This window comes from Hemitrygon akajei, chromosome 11 (genome assembly GCF_048418815.1).
Source record: "Hemitrygon akajei chromosome 11, sHemAka1.3, whole genome shotgun sequence".
Taxonomy (NCBI): domain Eukaryota; kingdom Metazoa; phylum Chordata; class Chondrichthyes; order Myliobatiformes; family Dasyatidae; genus Hemitrygon; species Hemitrygon akajei.
In genome coordinates this window covers 163,091,873-163,107,241 of record NC_133134.1, presented here as the reverse complement: position 1 = coordinate 163,107,241, position 15,369 = coordinate 163,091,873, and the positions used below count along the sequence as shown (strand labels likewise).

General features: G+C 46.1%; 1 long non-coding RNA gene across 1 annotated transcript in view; it reads left to right on the top strand.

The window, feature by feature from the left end:
• LOC140736219 (uncharacterized) overlaps positions 1-11,894 on the top strand; it is a 97,461-nt gene extending 85,567 nt beyond the window's left edge. Inside the window, exon 2 of the long non-coding RNA XR_012100907.1 lies at positions 9,818-11,894. This is a non-coding gene — a long non-coding RNA (uncharacterized lncRNA). The remainder of the gene's footprint in view (positions 1-9,817) is intronic.
• The last annotated feature ends 3,475 nt before the right edge of the window (positions 11,895-15,369 follow it).

Here is a 15,369-nt window from a genome sequence, read left to right as displayed (position 1 = left end):
TGTTTATTCATTGATCGAGATACAGCGTAGAATAATAGACCCTTCTGGCACTTCAAGCTACACCGTCCAGCAACCCCCAACTTAATCCTAACCTATTCACAGAACAATTTATAAAGATTAATTAACCTACAGCTGGTAGGTCTTTAGACTGTGGGAGAAAACCAGAGCACCTGGAGGAAACCCACGCGGTCACAAGAGAACGTACAAACTCCTTACAGGCAGAGGCGGGAATTGAACCCCGGTCACTGGTACTGTGGAGCGTTTTGCTAACCACTACGCTACCGGGACACCCGCTACTGTGTTTATTTAGTTTTATATGCATTTATGCATTTGCTTTTGCTGTTTTGTCACATGATCATCAAAATATTGAAACATTCAGTGAAATCTGTCAACTTACATCCGCAACCAGCTCAGCCTGAGGATGTGCTGGGGGCAGCCCGTAAGTGTCCCTGCACTTCTGGCACCAACACAGCACGCCCGCAACTTGAGGGAGAAAACCAGAGCTTGCACTGTACTGCTGCCACAAAAACAGTAAAATCCATGACATATGTCAGTGATTATAAACCTGATTTTGATTCTCCACCTTAAAGTTTAGGGTCTCTCTGAGGCCCTCCATTGGTCAGGATTGACAACGGATGTCGCGTTCTAGCTGTCCACATGATACACAAGCCAGGGCAGTTCAACATGGAGAGCGAGCAGTTTCCCATACAGCAGTCTCCCCTCTCCACGCAGCTGATGAATCCAAACAAACAGTTTGGCACCAGCGGAGTCACAGGAGCTGCCAGTCAGCGTTGAACTCAACGTAGGTCTCCCTCAGGGACTGCAGCTCTGGATTTTCCCTCGGGGTTTACTCCTGAAGCCTCCCCCATGAGTGGGTACAGCCGCAGGGCGGCGGAGGTTTGAGATCAGAGTTTTCCTTCTCCAAGATGCACAACCATAAGCCCCATCTGCCTGAAGCATCTGCTTTTAAAGAGCCAGTAACCCACCTTTGCCCTTCTCCTGTCCATAGAAACTGTTCCGCCAGGTTTAATAGCTAAGCCACACATGAAGGCCAGGAGCTGGACTTGGTTGTCAGAGGCTATTTGAGATGCAAGCCATTGGGAGCATTTAACAGGCAGTGGGAATTTATCCTCGCTAACCATCACCCTCCTCCCCCACCTGGCTATGACAACCTCATGGAGCCAAAGTTTAGGGTATATAATCCTATTCTGTGTAATCTCTCTTATTAATATAAATCCTGGTAATCTACCCTGGTAACATTACACCTCACTTCTTCAGAAAGCAATGTATGTTGCTAGAAGCTATTAGACATTCCCCCAGGGGTTTTGAAACCACTGCAGAACTTCCACCACATGTGCTCAGGCTCTCTCCAGCCCACTTTTCATTTGAATTTTTGATTATTTTTCAGTTACTTGCATGGGGGAAAACAATGATACAATGACCTTGTGGAACACATTGAAGTGTTTCAAAAGCATCATCAGACAAAAGGAACGCTTACCCAACCACGTGAGATGCTTGAACGGACGAAGAGGCACTTAGAGAATTAGAACCTGACGAGCTTTTTAAAGGAAGATGATAACTGGGCAAAAACAAGAAATGTATTAACGTAACAGTTAAAGAACAAAAGTCTACAGGGATTAAATAGATCATGGAACAGTAGAGCATCGTACAGGCCCTTCAGCCCAAGATGTTGTGCCAACCTTTCAGCTTACTCCAACATCAATCTAACCCTTCCCTTTCACATAGCTCTCCATTTGCCTATCATCTATGTGCCCATTTAAGAGTCTCTTAAATGCCCCTAATGTATCTGCCTCTACCACCACCCCTGGCAGTGTGTTCCGCACAGTTACCACTCTCTGTGAAAATCCTGTCTCTGACATTCTTCCTATGTGTCCTAAAATTATGCCTCCACATATTAACCATATCGGCCCTGGGTAATAGGCGCAGGCTATCCACTCTATCCATGCCTTATCATCTTACACACTTTATTCATTGAAGTTAAATCATACATGATGGAGATCACAATCAAAGGTGACCAGTTAATGTGTGTACTTTGTAACTTTGACAAAATTACAGAACTAAATTGGGAAATTAAAGTCCATGGAGTTAAAATGGGTGGAATTAAAGTCCATGGAAGCATAAAAAACAATGCAGATGATGGAAATCTGAACTAAACCAGAAATGCTGGCAATAGCCGGCAGGTCAGGCAGCCTCTGCGGAGAGACAGAGTTAATATTCCAGACTGATGTCTCTACAAGTAGTTGCCATGTTTATCCTGTCTTGTTTCATTATCCTGAGACATTATCTCTCCACAGATGCTGTGTGACCTACTGTGTATTCACTGAAACCTGTTCTATTTCAGGATGTGTGTAAGTTTGGCCGAGAGGCAGAACTTGGCCAGATGTTTATTGAGGTTAAGTTCAAAGTTCAAAGTACATTTATTATCAAAATACTGTATATATATGTCACCATATACAACCCTGAGATTCATTTTCTTGCAGGCATACTCAATAAATTCATAATAGAACAGTAACCAAAATGGAATAAATGAAATACCACACCAACTTGGGCGTTCAACCAGGGTGCAAAAGGCGGCAAACTGTGCAAACACAAAATGAAAGAAGTAATAATAATCAATAAATAAGCAATAAATATCCAGAACATGAGAAGAGTCCTTGAAAGTGACTCTTGAAATGTTGTGGGAACATTTCAATAATGGGGCAAGTGAAGTTGAGCGAAGTTATCCCCTCTGGTTCAAGACCCTGATGGTTGAGGGGTAATTACTGTTCATAAACCTGCTAGTGTGAGTCCTGAGGCTGCTGTACCTCCTTCCTGATGGCAGCAGCAAGAAGAGAGTATGACCCGGGTGTAGGGATCTCAAATGATTTATGCTGCTTTCTGTATGTCGATGAGTTAATGGCGGGGAGGGCTTTACTCATGATAGACAGGGCCATATCCATTACTTTTTGTAGGACTTTCCATTCAAGGCCATTGGTGTTTCCATACCAGACTGTGATGCAGCCAGCCAATGTACTCTCCACTATATATCTATGAAAGTTTGTCAAAGTTTTAAATGTCAATGCCAAATTTTTGCAAATTCCTAAGGAAGTAGATGCGCTCTGTACTTTCTTCATAATTGTACTTGCATGCTGGCCCCAGGACACATCCTCTGAAATAACAACAGCGAGGAATTTAAAGTTGCTGACGCTCTCCACCGCTGACCCTCCGAGAAGGTGTAGTCCTGGGTATCTATGGAGCAAGGTTCAAGCTTCTGTCTCATCTGGGGCAAACCTTAGCACCACAGTTGAGGGCAGGGAAGAGATTAGCTAGGGTTCCACTCATGTGTCACTCTCGCAGAAACCATTAAAAAACATTAGACCCATAGTAAATTGGGGGAGTGCTTCATCGAGCACCTCCGCTCCATCCACCAAAAGTAGAACTTCCCGATGACCAAACATTTTAATTGCGATTCCCATTCCCGTTCCATCATGTTGGTCCATGGCCTCCTCTTGAGCCAAGATGAGACCACTTCTGGGTGCAAGTGCAACACTTTATATTCCATCTGGGTAGCCTCCATCCTGATGATATGAAGATTGATTTATCCTCCCAGTTAAAAAATTTCCCTTCCCCTTCTCCCCTTCTTCTAGTAACCACTCTGGCCTCTTACCACTTCTCACTGCCTATCACCTCTACCTGGGTCCCCTCCTCCTTCCCCTTCTCCTATGGTCCACTCTCCTCTCCTGCCTCTTTACTTTTCCCACCCACCTGGCTTCACCTATCACCTTCTAGCTATCCTCCTTCCCCTCCTCCGCATCTATTTATTCTGGCATCTTCCTCCTTTTCCAGTCCTGAAGAAGGATCTCAGCCCGAAATCAACAGTTTATTGATTTCTATAGATGCTTGCTACCAACTGAGTTTCTCCAGCACTGTGTGTGTGTGTGTTGCATTAAAAATCATTTATTGTATTTACAGGAGCAGGAACAGATTAGCCTGTCCGGTTGGTGCAATTCATGTGTGTATGGAATCATAGATAGGAGAGGGAAAGAGAGAAATTTGGAGGTGAAGAGGAGGAGAGAGAGGACATGGAATGGGAAGAGGAGGAGAGAGAAGGAAGGTGATGGGGAAGGGAAGGAGAGAGAGAGAGAAGGTGATGGGGAAGGGAAGGAGAGAGAGAGACGGTGATGGGGAAGGGGAGGAGAGAGAGGGAAGGTGATGGGGAAGGGGAGGTAGAGAGGGAAGGTGATGGGGAAGGAAGGAGAGAGGGGGAAGGTGATGGGGAAGGGGAGGAGAGAGAGGGAAGGTGATGGGGAAGGGGAGGAGAGAGCGGGAAGGTGATGGGGAAGGGGAGGAGAGAGTGGGAAGGTGATGGGGAAGGGGAGGAGAGAGAGGGAAGGTGATGGAGGGGAGGAGAGAGAGGGAAGGTGATGGGGAAGGGGAGGAGAGAGTGGGAAGGTGATGGGGAAGGGGAGGAGAGAGTGGGAAGGTGATGGGGAAGGGGAGGAGAGAGAGGGAAGGTGATGGAGGGGAGGAGAGAGAGGGAAGGTGATGGGGAAGGGGAGGAGAGAGAGGGAAGGTGATGGGGAAGGGGAGGAGAGAGAGGGAAGGTGATGGAGAAAGGGAGGAGAGAGAGGGAAGGTGATGGGGAAAGGGAGGAGAGAGAGGGAAGGTGATGGAGGGGAGGAGAGAGAGGGAAGGTGATGGGGAAGGGGAGGAGAGAGTGGGAAGGTGATGGGGAAGGGGAGGAGAGAGTGGGAAGGTGATGGGGAAGGGAAGGAGAGAGAGGGAAGGTGATGGAGGGGAGGAGAGAGAGGGAAGGAGATGGGGAAGGGGAGGAGAGAGAGGGAAGGTGATAGGGAAGGGGAGGAGAGAGAGGGAAGGTGATGGAGGGGAGGAGAGAGAGGGAAGGTGATGGGGAAGGGGAGGAGAGAGTGGGAAGGTGATGGGGAAGGGAAGGAGAAGAGAGAGTAGGAAGTGATGGGGAAGGGAAGGAGAAGAGAGAGAGGGAAGATGATGGGGAAGGGGAGGAGAGAGAGGGAAGGTGATGGAGAAGGGGAGGAGAGAGAGGAAAGGTGATAGGGAAGGGGAGGAGAGAGAGGGAAGGTGATGGGGAAGGGAAGGAGAAGAGAGAGAGGGAAGGTGATGGGGAAGGGGAGGAGAGAGAGGGAAGGTGATGGGGAAGGGGAGGAGAGAGAGGGAAGGTGATGGAGAAAGGGAGGAGAGAGAGGGAAGGTGATGGGGAAGGGAAGGAGAAGAGAGAGAGGGAAGGTGATGGGGAAGGGGAGGAGAGAGAGGGAAGGTGATAGGGAAGGGGAGGAGAGAGAGGGAAGGTGATGGAGGGGAGAGAGAGGGAAGGTGATGGGGAAGGGGAGGAGAGAGAGGGAAGGTGATGGGGAAGGGGAGGAGAGAGAGGGAAGGTGATGGAGGGGAGGAGAGAGAGGGAAGGTGATGGGGAAGGGGAGGAGAGAGAGGGAAGGTGATAGGGAAGGGGAGGAGAGAGAGGGAAGGTGATGGAGGGGAGGAGAGAGAGGGAAGGTGATGGGGAAGGGGAGGAGAGAGAGGGAAGGTGATGGGGAAGGGGAGGAGAGAGAGGAAAGGTGGAGGGGAGGAGAGAGAGTGAAGGTGATGGGGAAGGGGAGGAGAGAGAGGGAAGGTGATGGAGGGGAGGAGAGAGAGGGAAGGTGATGGGGAAGGGAAGGATGAATGGAAGGGTGCTGGACAGAGGGAGTGGAGAAAAGAATAGCAAGGAAGAGAAAAGAGAGGGAAGGTGATCAAATAGAGAGTGAGGTGAGAGGAGTAGAAAGAGGGAGGGGGTGAAGAATGGGGGCAGGGGAGTTACAAGGAGGAGGAAGAGAGAGATCAGAGGTAGAGGGATGGTGATGAGGGTGGGGAGAAGAGAGAGAGAAGTAGTGGCAGGAGAGAGAGTGATTGGAATAGACAGAGAAGAAAGAGAAAGAAGAGTAGAGATTAAGCGATAGAGGACAGGTGATGGTGGAGGGAAGGGGAGGAGAGAAAGGGAAGGTGATGGAGAAGGGGAGGAGAGAGAGGGAAGGTGATGGAGAAGGGCAGGAGAGAAAGGGAAGGTGACAGGAAGTGAAGAAGGTGGAAGAGAGCTGAGGAAAAGTGGGGAAGAGTAGAAAGAGGGAAAGGGATAAGATGGGGTTGCAGGGCAGGAGAAGTGAGGGAGGCTGACAACCGGTGTGAAGCACATAGTCATGTTTTGTGCCCGTTCATCGCAGAGGGAATTGGCTTGGCCTCAATCCTGAAGATCTCTCGCACACTTTTCAGTTCAGTCGCCAGATTAACCTCCACTTGAGGTCACCTCATAGCTTCTTGTTTTCTGCTGAGTTTAATAGCCTTCCAGCACTAAAATACTCAGTAAACAGGGTGACACGCCCTGCTGCAAGTTCCAGTTATCCCCTGGTGACGAGTTGCTCCCATTCTCTTCTCAGCAGAGCTAATTAAATGCTGGGGCCCCATTGTCCGTGCTGGGAGGTTTAGAGCTCTTCCTTTCAATAATAGGATCGTTCGAAAATAACCTGCTCATTCTGTTGATCTACATTTCGCAGAGTGACGCTGCCATTTACCTTAGCAGCAGTGAAAGAAAACGCCCCCTTTCTTCCTTGTAACATCTGTGAATGTGATTTTCCGTATAGCTGTAACACACTCGCTTCCTGTGCTGCCAGTAAACTGTTTTTTTTTCAGAAAATTCCACTCATTTCTCTGGAATTCAGCACATGCACAATTTTCAGCTATATAATTTTCTGCCTCCTTTTTAAGCTAATATTTTTTTCCAGAGCACAGCCTGCCCAGTCCAGCTTCTGCAGTTAACCGTCTGGGTACTGTAGAGTATTGCAGTGGGTAGCCTCAAGGCCTGAGCATCAGAACCAGGTTTGGTATCACCAGCATACGTTGTGAAGTTTGTTGTCTTTGCGGCAGCAGTACTATGCGATACATAGTAATAGAGGAAAACACAATTACAGTAACTGTATCTCTATAGAATAATTAAATAAATAGTGCAAAATAAGAAATTTTAAAAAATGGTAGTGAGGTAGTGTCCAAGGGTTCAGTGTCCATTTAGGAATCAGATGGCAGAGGGGAAGAAGCTGTTCCTGAATCACTGAGTGTGTGCCTTCAGGCTTCTGTACCTCCCTCCTGATGGTAACAGTGAGAACAAGGCATGACCTGAGTGATGGGATCCTTAATGATGGACGCCACCTAGTTGGGGCATTGATCCTTGAAGATGCCCTGGATACTACAGAGGCTGGTGTGCATGATGGAGCTGACTGAGTTTACAAGTCTGCAGTTTATTTCAATCCTGCGCAGATCCTAAAACAGACCCCAAGCCCTCAGCACATTAGAGACCGACTTGATATATCGATAGTCATTCCATTTTTATGTGTTTAGAGATACAGCACGGTCACAGGCCCTTCTGGCCCGACAAGCCCATACTACCCAGTTATACCCATGTGACCAATTAACATACTAACCTGTAGTAAGCACAAAGTACACTGCAGATGCTGTGGTCAGATCAACGCGTACAACGAGCTGGAGGAACTGTGCAGATCGGGCAGCTTTCTAATCTGTATGCCCTTGGAATGTGCAAGGAAAACCACACAATCACGAGGAGAATGTAAAACTCCTTACAGACGGCAGCAGAATTGAACCCAGGGTTAGACAATAGACAGTAGGTGCAGGAGTAGGCCATTCGGCCCTTCTAGCCAGCACCGCCATTCACTGTGATCATGGCTGATCATACACAATCAATACCCCGTTCCTGCCCTCTCCCCATATCCCTTGACCCCGCTATCTATAAGAGCTCTGTCTAACTCTCTCTTAAATGCATCCAGAGACTTGGCCTCCACTGCCTTCTGGGGCAGAGCATTCCACATATCCACCACTCTCTGAGTGAAAAAGTTTCTCCGCATCTCTGTTCTAAATGGCCTACCCCTTATTCTTAAACTGTGGCCTCTAGTTCTGGACTCACCCATCAGCGGGAACATGTTTCCTGCCTCCAGCGTGTCCAATCCCTTAATAATCTTATATGTTTCAATCAATGTTGCTTATATGTTGCTAGCGCTGTGATAGTGTTATGCTAAATTCGACACTACCACGCCTCCCCTATGCTTCTGGCATTTCTCTAAATTCACTCTCACAGTCCCTGACAATCCCTGTTATCTTCCAAGGATCCGCTGGGGGTAGCCTGTGAGTGTTTCCACACTTCCGGCGCCAATGTAGCATGGCCACAACTCCCTGTCCCTGCCTGTGCGTCTTTGGAATGTGGGAGGAAACCGGAGCACCTGGAGGAAAGCTATGTGGTCACGAGGAGAGTTCTCAAACTCCTTACAGGCAGCGACAGGAATTGAACCCAGGTCGCTGGTGCTGTAATTGTATTTGCTAACCACCTCACATTTACTGCGGACAATTAATAATTGCTACTTATTAGCAATTAGTGATTAATGTGTGCAGGTTAGTAATTAATAATCACTAACCTGCACATGTTTGGGATGTCAGAAGAAACCAGAGAACACAGAGGAGACCAATGTGGCCGCAGGGAGAACGTGCAAACTCCACACAAGCAGCAAGTATTGAACCCAAGTCTCTGGTGCTGGGATCTGCACCGATCTGCTGCCCGATTCTCTACAGACTATAGAACAGTACCACACAGAAATCAGCCCTCCGGCCCATGATGGAATACGTAGAATAGGTAATTCCAGGATTCGGAATCCTGGAATTGAGATTGTTGATGCCATTTCCAAAACAAATTTTAATGAAATGAAATAAAAACTCCTATTATCTGGCACATGTCATGTGTTCAAGAAGTCTCAGGTCATTTGATGGCGAATATTGAAGTTGCAAATATAAACACCGTCCAATCTAGCTTGTTTGATTCGTGGCAGCAGTACATAATAACAGAAACTGTAAATTTTCAGGATGGCTCAGGAACCTGATGGCAGCAGGGAAGAACTTTGAATCAGAATTGGGTTTTTTATCGCCAGAAGTCGTGAAGTTTGTTATTTTGTGGAAGTAATACAGAACAAGACAGAAGGTATGTATACATCTTACTGTAATTTACAGTTTCTATTATCATGTACTGCTGCTGCATAACAACAAGCTTCACGACATATGCCAGTGATATTAAACCTGATTCTGATTCTGATTTGGCTCCTGTACCTCCTGCCCAATGGCAGCATTGAGAAAAGGGTATGGCCTGGATGATGGGGTCCCCAGTGACAGATGAGATGATTTATTTGCCACATGTACATCAAAACATTCAGCGAAATGCACTGTTTGCACCTTTGGAAAATGGAGCATCCCGAGGAAATCCACAGGGAGAATGTACAGACTCCATCCATCCAGCAATGGGATCGGACCCTGATATTACAGCACCCTAATCACTACACTACCACCCCTTTTCCCTTGCACAACCTCAGTGCGTTGATGTGACGAAAGGATCTGTACAGGTGGAATGCAGAACAAAGTCTCTCACTGCATCTCGGTATGTATGACACTAATAAGCCAATTTGTCAACTTGAGGAAGGGCCTCATCCCAAAACGTTGACTGTTTATTCCTCGCCATAGACGCTACCCGACCTGCTGAGTTCCTCCAGGATTTTGTGTATGTTGCTCTGGATTTCCAGCATCTGCAGAACCTCTTTTGTTTGCAATTTACCAACTTAAATGTTAATGACTGAGAAAATAAACGTTGGGTCACTGGGAGAATTCACTTGCTACTCGTCAACTCGTACTACGGGATTTCTTTTCCTCTCTTTTTTTAACATCCCATCCCTGTAACGATATTCTCTTACTGTCCCACCAGGATGTCAACAGCGATGACAAGTCTCTGGAGCAGGGTTTGAACCCACAGCCTTCTGACTCAGGATGCAAAAATGCAACCACTGAGCCAAGGCCATCACAAGGAAATTGCTGCAGATGCGAGGGAAGCTCAGAGTTTATCCAGCAAGTTGCAGAGCTAGACTGATCAACTTCGTCTGAAATTTATTGGTGAAGGTCCTGGAGCTGTTTATGGTGTCGTAGCAACTGGCCTGGCTGAGAAAGTGAATACTGCCCAAGATACAAGATTCAAGCTTATTTATCACCTGTACTTCGAGACGTATCGTGAAATGCGTCATTTGCGTTAGCAACCTACACACCCAAGGTTTTGTTAGGGGCAGCCCACAAATATCTTTGTGGTTCAATAACGCCTCTAAACTTTCAGACACCACATTCCAGTCTCCACTCTCACAGCAAATAATCTCTACAAAGCTCTATTATGTAAATACTTTTGGGATGTTGTAATAATGTAACAGTTTCCACAGGAGTGCAAGTATTTTTTTCTCTTTTTATTCTAATCCCTTTGTTGGAAAGGGTGGTGGGGTGGAGGTATGTCTCTGCCAAAGGAGGTGTAAGGTGCTCCTTCCCTCCGCTGGCCTGCAGGTTACCCTTGGGCGAGGTGTAGCACCTGCTTAGCCCCCCGATCAGGGTCACGTGAAGCCATGGGAGCAGGTGGATGGTCGTCTGAGCAGCTGGTGCAGATCACAAGCCCTGGTTATGTGACCACTGACGCCAAGCAGACAAACTCTGAAGAGTATTGATAATGGCTGGGGTCACCCGTCTTGTAAAGCCAATGTCCAGAAGAAGTCAATGGCAAACCAGTTCTGTGGAGAAATTTGCCAAGAACAATCATGGTCATGGAAAGTCCATGATCGCCCACGTCGTACGACACGACACATAATGAACAAACTATGTTGGAAGTGATAGCAACAAGTCCCAATCACAGGCTCGATACTCTGGGGCAAAAGAGAAACAAATTACCAGAGGAACCCAATGGGTCAGGCAGCGCCTGTGGGGGCAGATTGCTGAGACTCTACATCATGATGCTCTCTGACCTGCTGGGTTCCTCCTGTTTCAGGTGCCATCTCTCCATCAGGGTGATCGCCTCCAGCCATTACCCCCCACCCCCCTCACCACCACTACATACAGATCAGTCACCCCTCTCCACAACTCCTCAGCACCTCAGCCCCCCACCAAGCATCACCATTTCATACGTATACTCTGCACCTCATACCTACACTGACACATTCACCGTCCAGTCACTTTACATACATACCATCAGTCTACGTAAATAGCTAATATTACATTTAGTAACACACACAAACTGCGGGAGGAGCGCAGCAGGTCAGGCAGCATCTATGGAAAAGAGTAAACAGTTGACATTCATGCAGCCTGGCCTGCTGAGTTCCTCCAATATATTTTGTGTATTACTTTGACTTCCAGCATCTGCAGAATCTCTCCTGTTTGTAAGGGTATGTTTACATGGCCGCGGTCAAACAGTTACTGTGCATTGTCACAAGAGATTCTGCAGATGCTGGAAATCCAGAGCAACACACACAAGATGCTGGAGGAACTCAGCAGGTCGGGCAGCGTCTGTTTAAATGAATAAACAATTGACGTTTCAGACTGAAACACTGCTCTCACTTTCAGCATAGCCCTGATGAAGGGTCTTGGCCTGAAATGTTGACTATTTTTGTTTACTTGCATAGATATTGCCGGACCTGCAGAGACAGCACCAGGTTCAAGAACATTTACTGCCCCTCAACCTTCAGGCTCTTGAACAAAATAGTGTAATTACAATCATCTATTGAGATCTATCCACAACCAACAATCTCACCTTAAGGATTCTTTATCTTATCATTTCACGCTCTCATTAGTTATTGCTATTTTACTTATAGTTGTATTTCAACAATTTGTTGTCTCCTATGCTCTTGGCTCTTTCATTGACCCTTTTTACAGTTACTATTCTATAGACTTGCTGCGTATGCCCACAGGAAAATGAATCTCAGGGTTGTATGTGGTGACGTGCATGTACTCTGATAATAAATTTTACTTTGAACTTTGAGATCCATCAGCATTTTGTGTGTTTCTGTACATTATGTTTTATAGGATTGCTTTTATATTTATATTTGATGTGTTTTTAATTGTGTTTATAACAATTACAATTACAGCATGGAAACAGGCCATCTCGGCCCTTCTAGTCCGCGCCGAACGCTTACTCTCACCTAGTCCCACTGGCCTGCACTCAGCCCATAACCCTCCATTCCTTTCCTGTCCATATACCTATCCAATTTTACTTTAAATGATAGTACTGAACCTACTTCTACTGGAAGCTCATTCCACCCAGCTACCACTCTCTGAGAAAAGAAATTCCCCCTCGTGTTACCCTTAAACTTTTGCCCCCTAACTCTCAACTCATGTCCTCTTGTTTGAATCTCCCCTACTCTCAATGGAAAAAGCCTATCCACGTCAACTCTATCTATCCCCCTTATAATTTTAAATACCCCCATCAAGTCCCCCCTCAACCTTAAGTTTTTTAAAATAAGTTTTATTTTTTATTTTAAAAGTTTTATTTAAATAAGTTTTTAAAATTTATTGTAGGATTTTTATACTACATTGGATCTGGAGCAACAATTATTTTGTTCTCCTTTACACTAGTGTACTGAAATATGACAATAAACAATCTTGAATCGTTAAATGTTTTCCAACTGAACGGTGTCACACACTGCCCTCTAGTGTTGCTGCTGGCGATCATCAAACAGACGAGCAACTGATCTCTGAATAGAAACAGCGCTTGCACAATATCTTTAATGATTAACACAAGCGATTCTGCAGATGCTGGAAATCTTGAGCAACATTAACAAAATGCCGGTGGAACTCAGCAAGTCAGGCAGCGTCTACAGAGTGGAATAAACAAGTGATATTTTGAGCAGAGACCCTTTATAAGGCCTGGAAAGGAACAGGGCAGAAAAGCAGGTGGGCAGGAAGGAATTCAAGACAGCAAGTGATAGGTGAGACCAGGTGATGGAACTGCCCATCACCTCCCTCTGGTCTCCTTCCTCCTCCTCTTATTTTCCATGATCCACTGTCCTCTCCTATCAGAATCCTTCTTCTTCAGGCTTTTATCTTTTCCACCTATCACCACCCGGCTTCTTACTTCATCCTCATTTCCCCCACCCACCCACCTTCCCATCTCAGCTGGTCTTGCCTGTCACCTTTGACTAGAAAGGTTGGACTACACCTCTTCACCCCCACCTTCTGCCCCCTTCCTTTCCAGTCTTCATGAAGAGTCTCACTCTCGAAACGTGAACTGTTTATTCCCTCTCACAGATGCTGCCTGACTTGCTGAGTTCTTCCAGCATTCTGTATGTTTTTAATACAGAGATTTGTCCAAGCAACTTCACAGGAGATTTATCCGACAAACCATGGCATTAACTCACAGAGGGAAAGTACTGAGACAGGTGAGCTTTTTGGTAGCATCTTGCACAACAGCCAATGGAGGCATTTATTGCAGTCACTTTTGTAATGAAGGAAACAGCAGGACCACTGACACACAACATGAAACAACCACATTAACTGTTTCCAAGATCTCGACTGAGGTAAGCACGGCCAGAACATGATGTGGTGATGAATCAGCAAACGGGAGTGAGATTGAAAATTTGGCTGAGTGGTGTCATAACAACAACCTCTCACTCAATGTCAACAAGACCGAGGAACTGATGGTGGAATTCAGAAGAGGGAAACCAGAAGTCCATGAGCTGGTCCTCACTGGAGGATCAGAGGTGGAGTGGGCCAGTAACTTCAAATTTCTGGGTATTACTATTTCAGAGGACGTGTCCCAGCACATTCATTGCAATTGTGAAGAAAGCATGTCAGCACCTCTTCTTCCTTAGGAGTTTGTAGAGATTTGGTATGAAATCTAAAATTTTGATGTACTTCCATAGATGTGTAGTGGAGAATGTATTGATTGGCTGCATCACAGGCTGGTATGGAAACACCAATGCCCTTGAATGGAAAATCCTATAAAAACATAGAAACATAGAAAACCTGCTGCACAATACAGGCCCTTCGGCCCACAATGCTGTGCTGAATGGGTACTTACTTTAGAAATTACCTAGAAACTACCTAAGATTACCCTTAGCCCTCTATTTTTTTAAGCTTCATGTACCTATCCAGGAGTCTCTTAAAAGACCCTATCGTATCCGCCTCCACCACCGTCGCTGGCAGCCCATTCCACTCTCTGAGTAAAATACTTACCCTTGACATCTCCTCTGTACCTACTTCCAAGCACCTTAAAACTGTGCCCTCTTGTGTTAGCCATTTCAGCCCTGGGGAAAAGTCTCTGACTATCCAAATGATCAATGCCTCTCATCATCTTGTATACTTCTATCAGGTCACCTCTCATACTCCAAAAGATGTAGTGGATAGAACATTCTATGTTAGAACATAGAATAGTACAGCATATTACAGGCCCTTTGGCCCACAATGTTGTGCCGACCCTCAAACCCTGCCTCCCATATAACCCCCCCCCCCCACCTTAAACTCCTCCATATACCTGTCTAGTAATCTCTTAAACTTCACTAGTGTATCTGCCTCCACCACTGACTCAGGCAGTGCATTCCACGCACCAACCACTCTCTGAGTAAAAAACCTTCCTCTAATATCCCCCTTGAACTTCCCTCCCCTTAGCTTAAAGCCATGTCCTCTTGTACTGAGCAGTGGTGCCCTGGGGAAGAGGCGCTGGCTGTCCACTCTGTCTATTCCTCTTAATATCTTGTATACCTCTTTCACGTCCTATGTTCTAAACAAAGATGGACAAACAACAAATATGCAAGAGACAAGAGATAGTGCAAATACAAAAAATGCGAAAAAATAATAAATATTGAGGACGAGTTGTAAAGTCCTTGACAGTGATTCCATAGGTTGTGGTATCAGTTCAGTGTTGATGTGAGTGAAGTTATCAGTGCCTGATTGTTGAAGGGGAATAACTATTCCAGAACCTGGTAGTGTGCGACCTGAGGCTCCTCTATCTCCTGCCCGATGGTAGTAACGAGAAGAGAGCATGACTTGAATGGTGGGGTTATTGACGATGGATGCACAATTATTAGTGTGATAATCTGATCTGAAAGACAAACTTTCCATTGTATCTTGGTTCATCTGCCAATACTGATTCCAATCCAAACAAATCTTCAGTCTCACTTGAAAGATGGTGACTTGGACTATGCTTCATTCCCATAGATTTTAGTGACCAACTATCAGGAGTTGGTCTTAACCACAGAACAGGAGAAAAGAGTGCTGCCCATTTAATCAGATTGGTGCAATCCGGAACGGATGGGAGACGGGAAGTTCAGCGAGAAAATTCCAGAACTTTCCCTGGGTAGCTAAAGGTTGAATCTCTTGCATTTTGTTTCACTTGTTGCAAGATGCAGCTTATGATGATAAGTGGGATAGAAGCCATCCTTGAACCTGGTGATACATACTCTCAGACCTGTGGGAGAAGGGAGAATAGGTGGGGTCCGATTATGCTGGCAGCTTTAT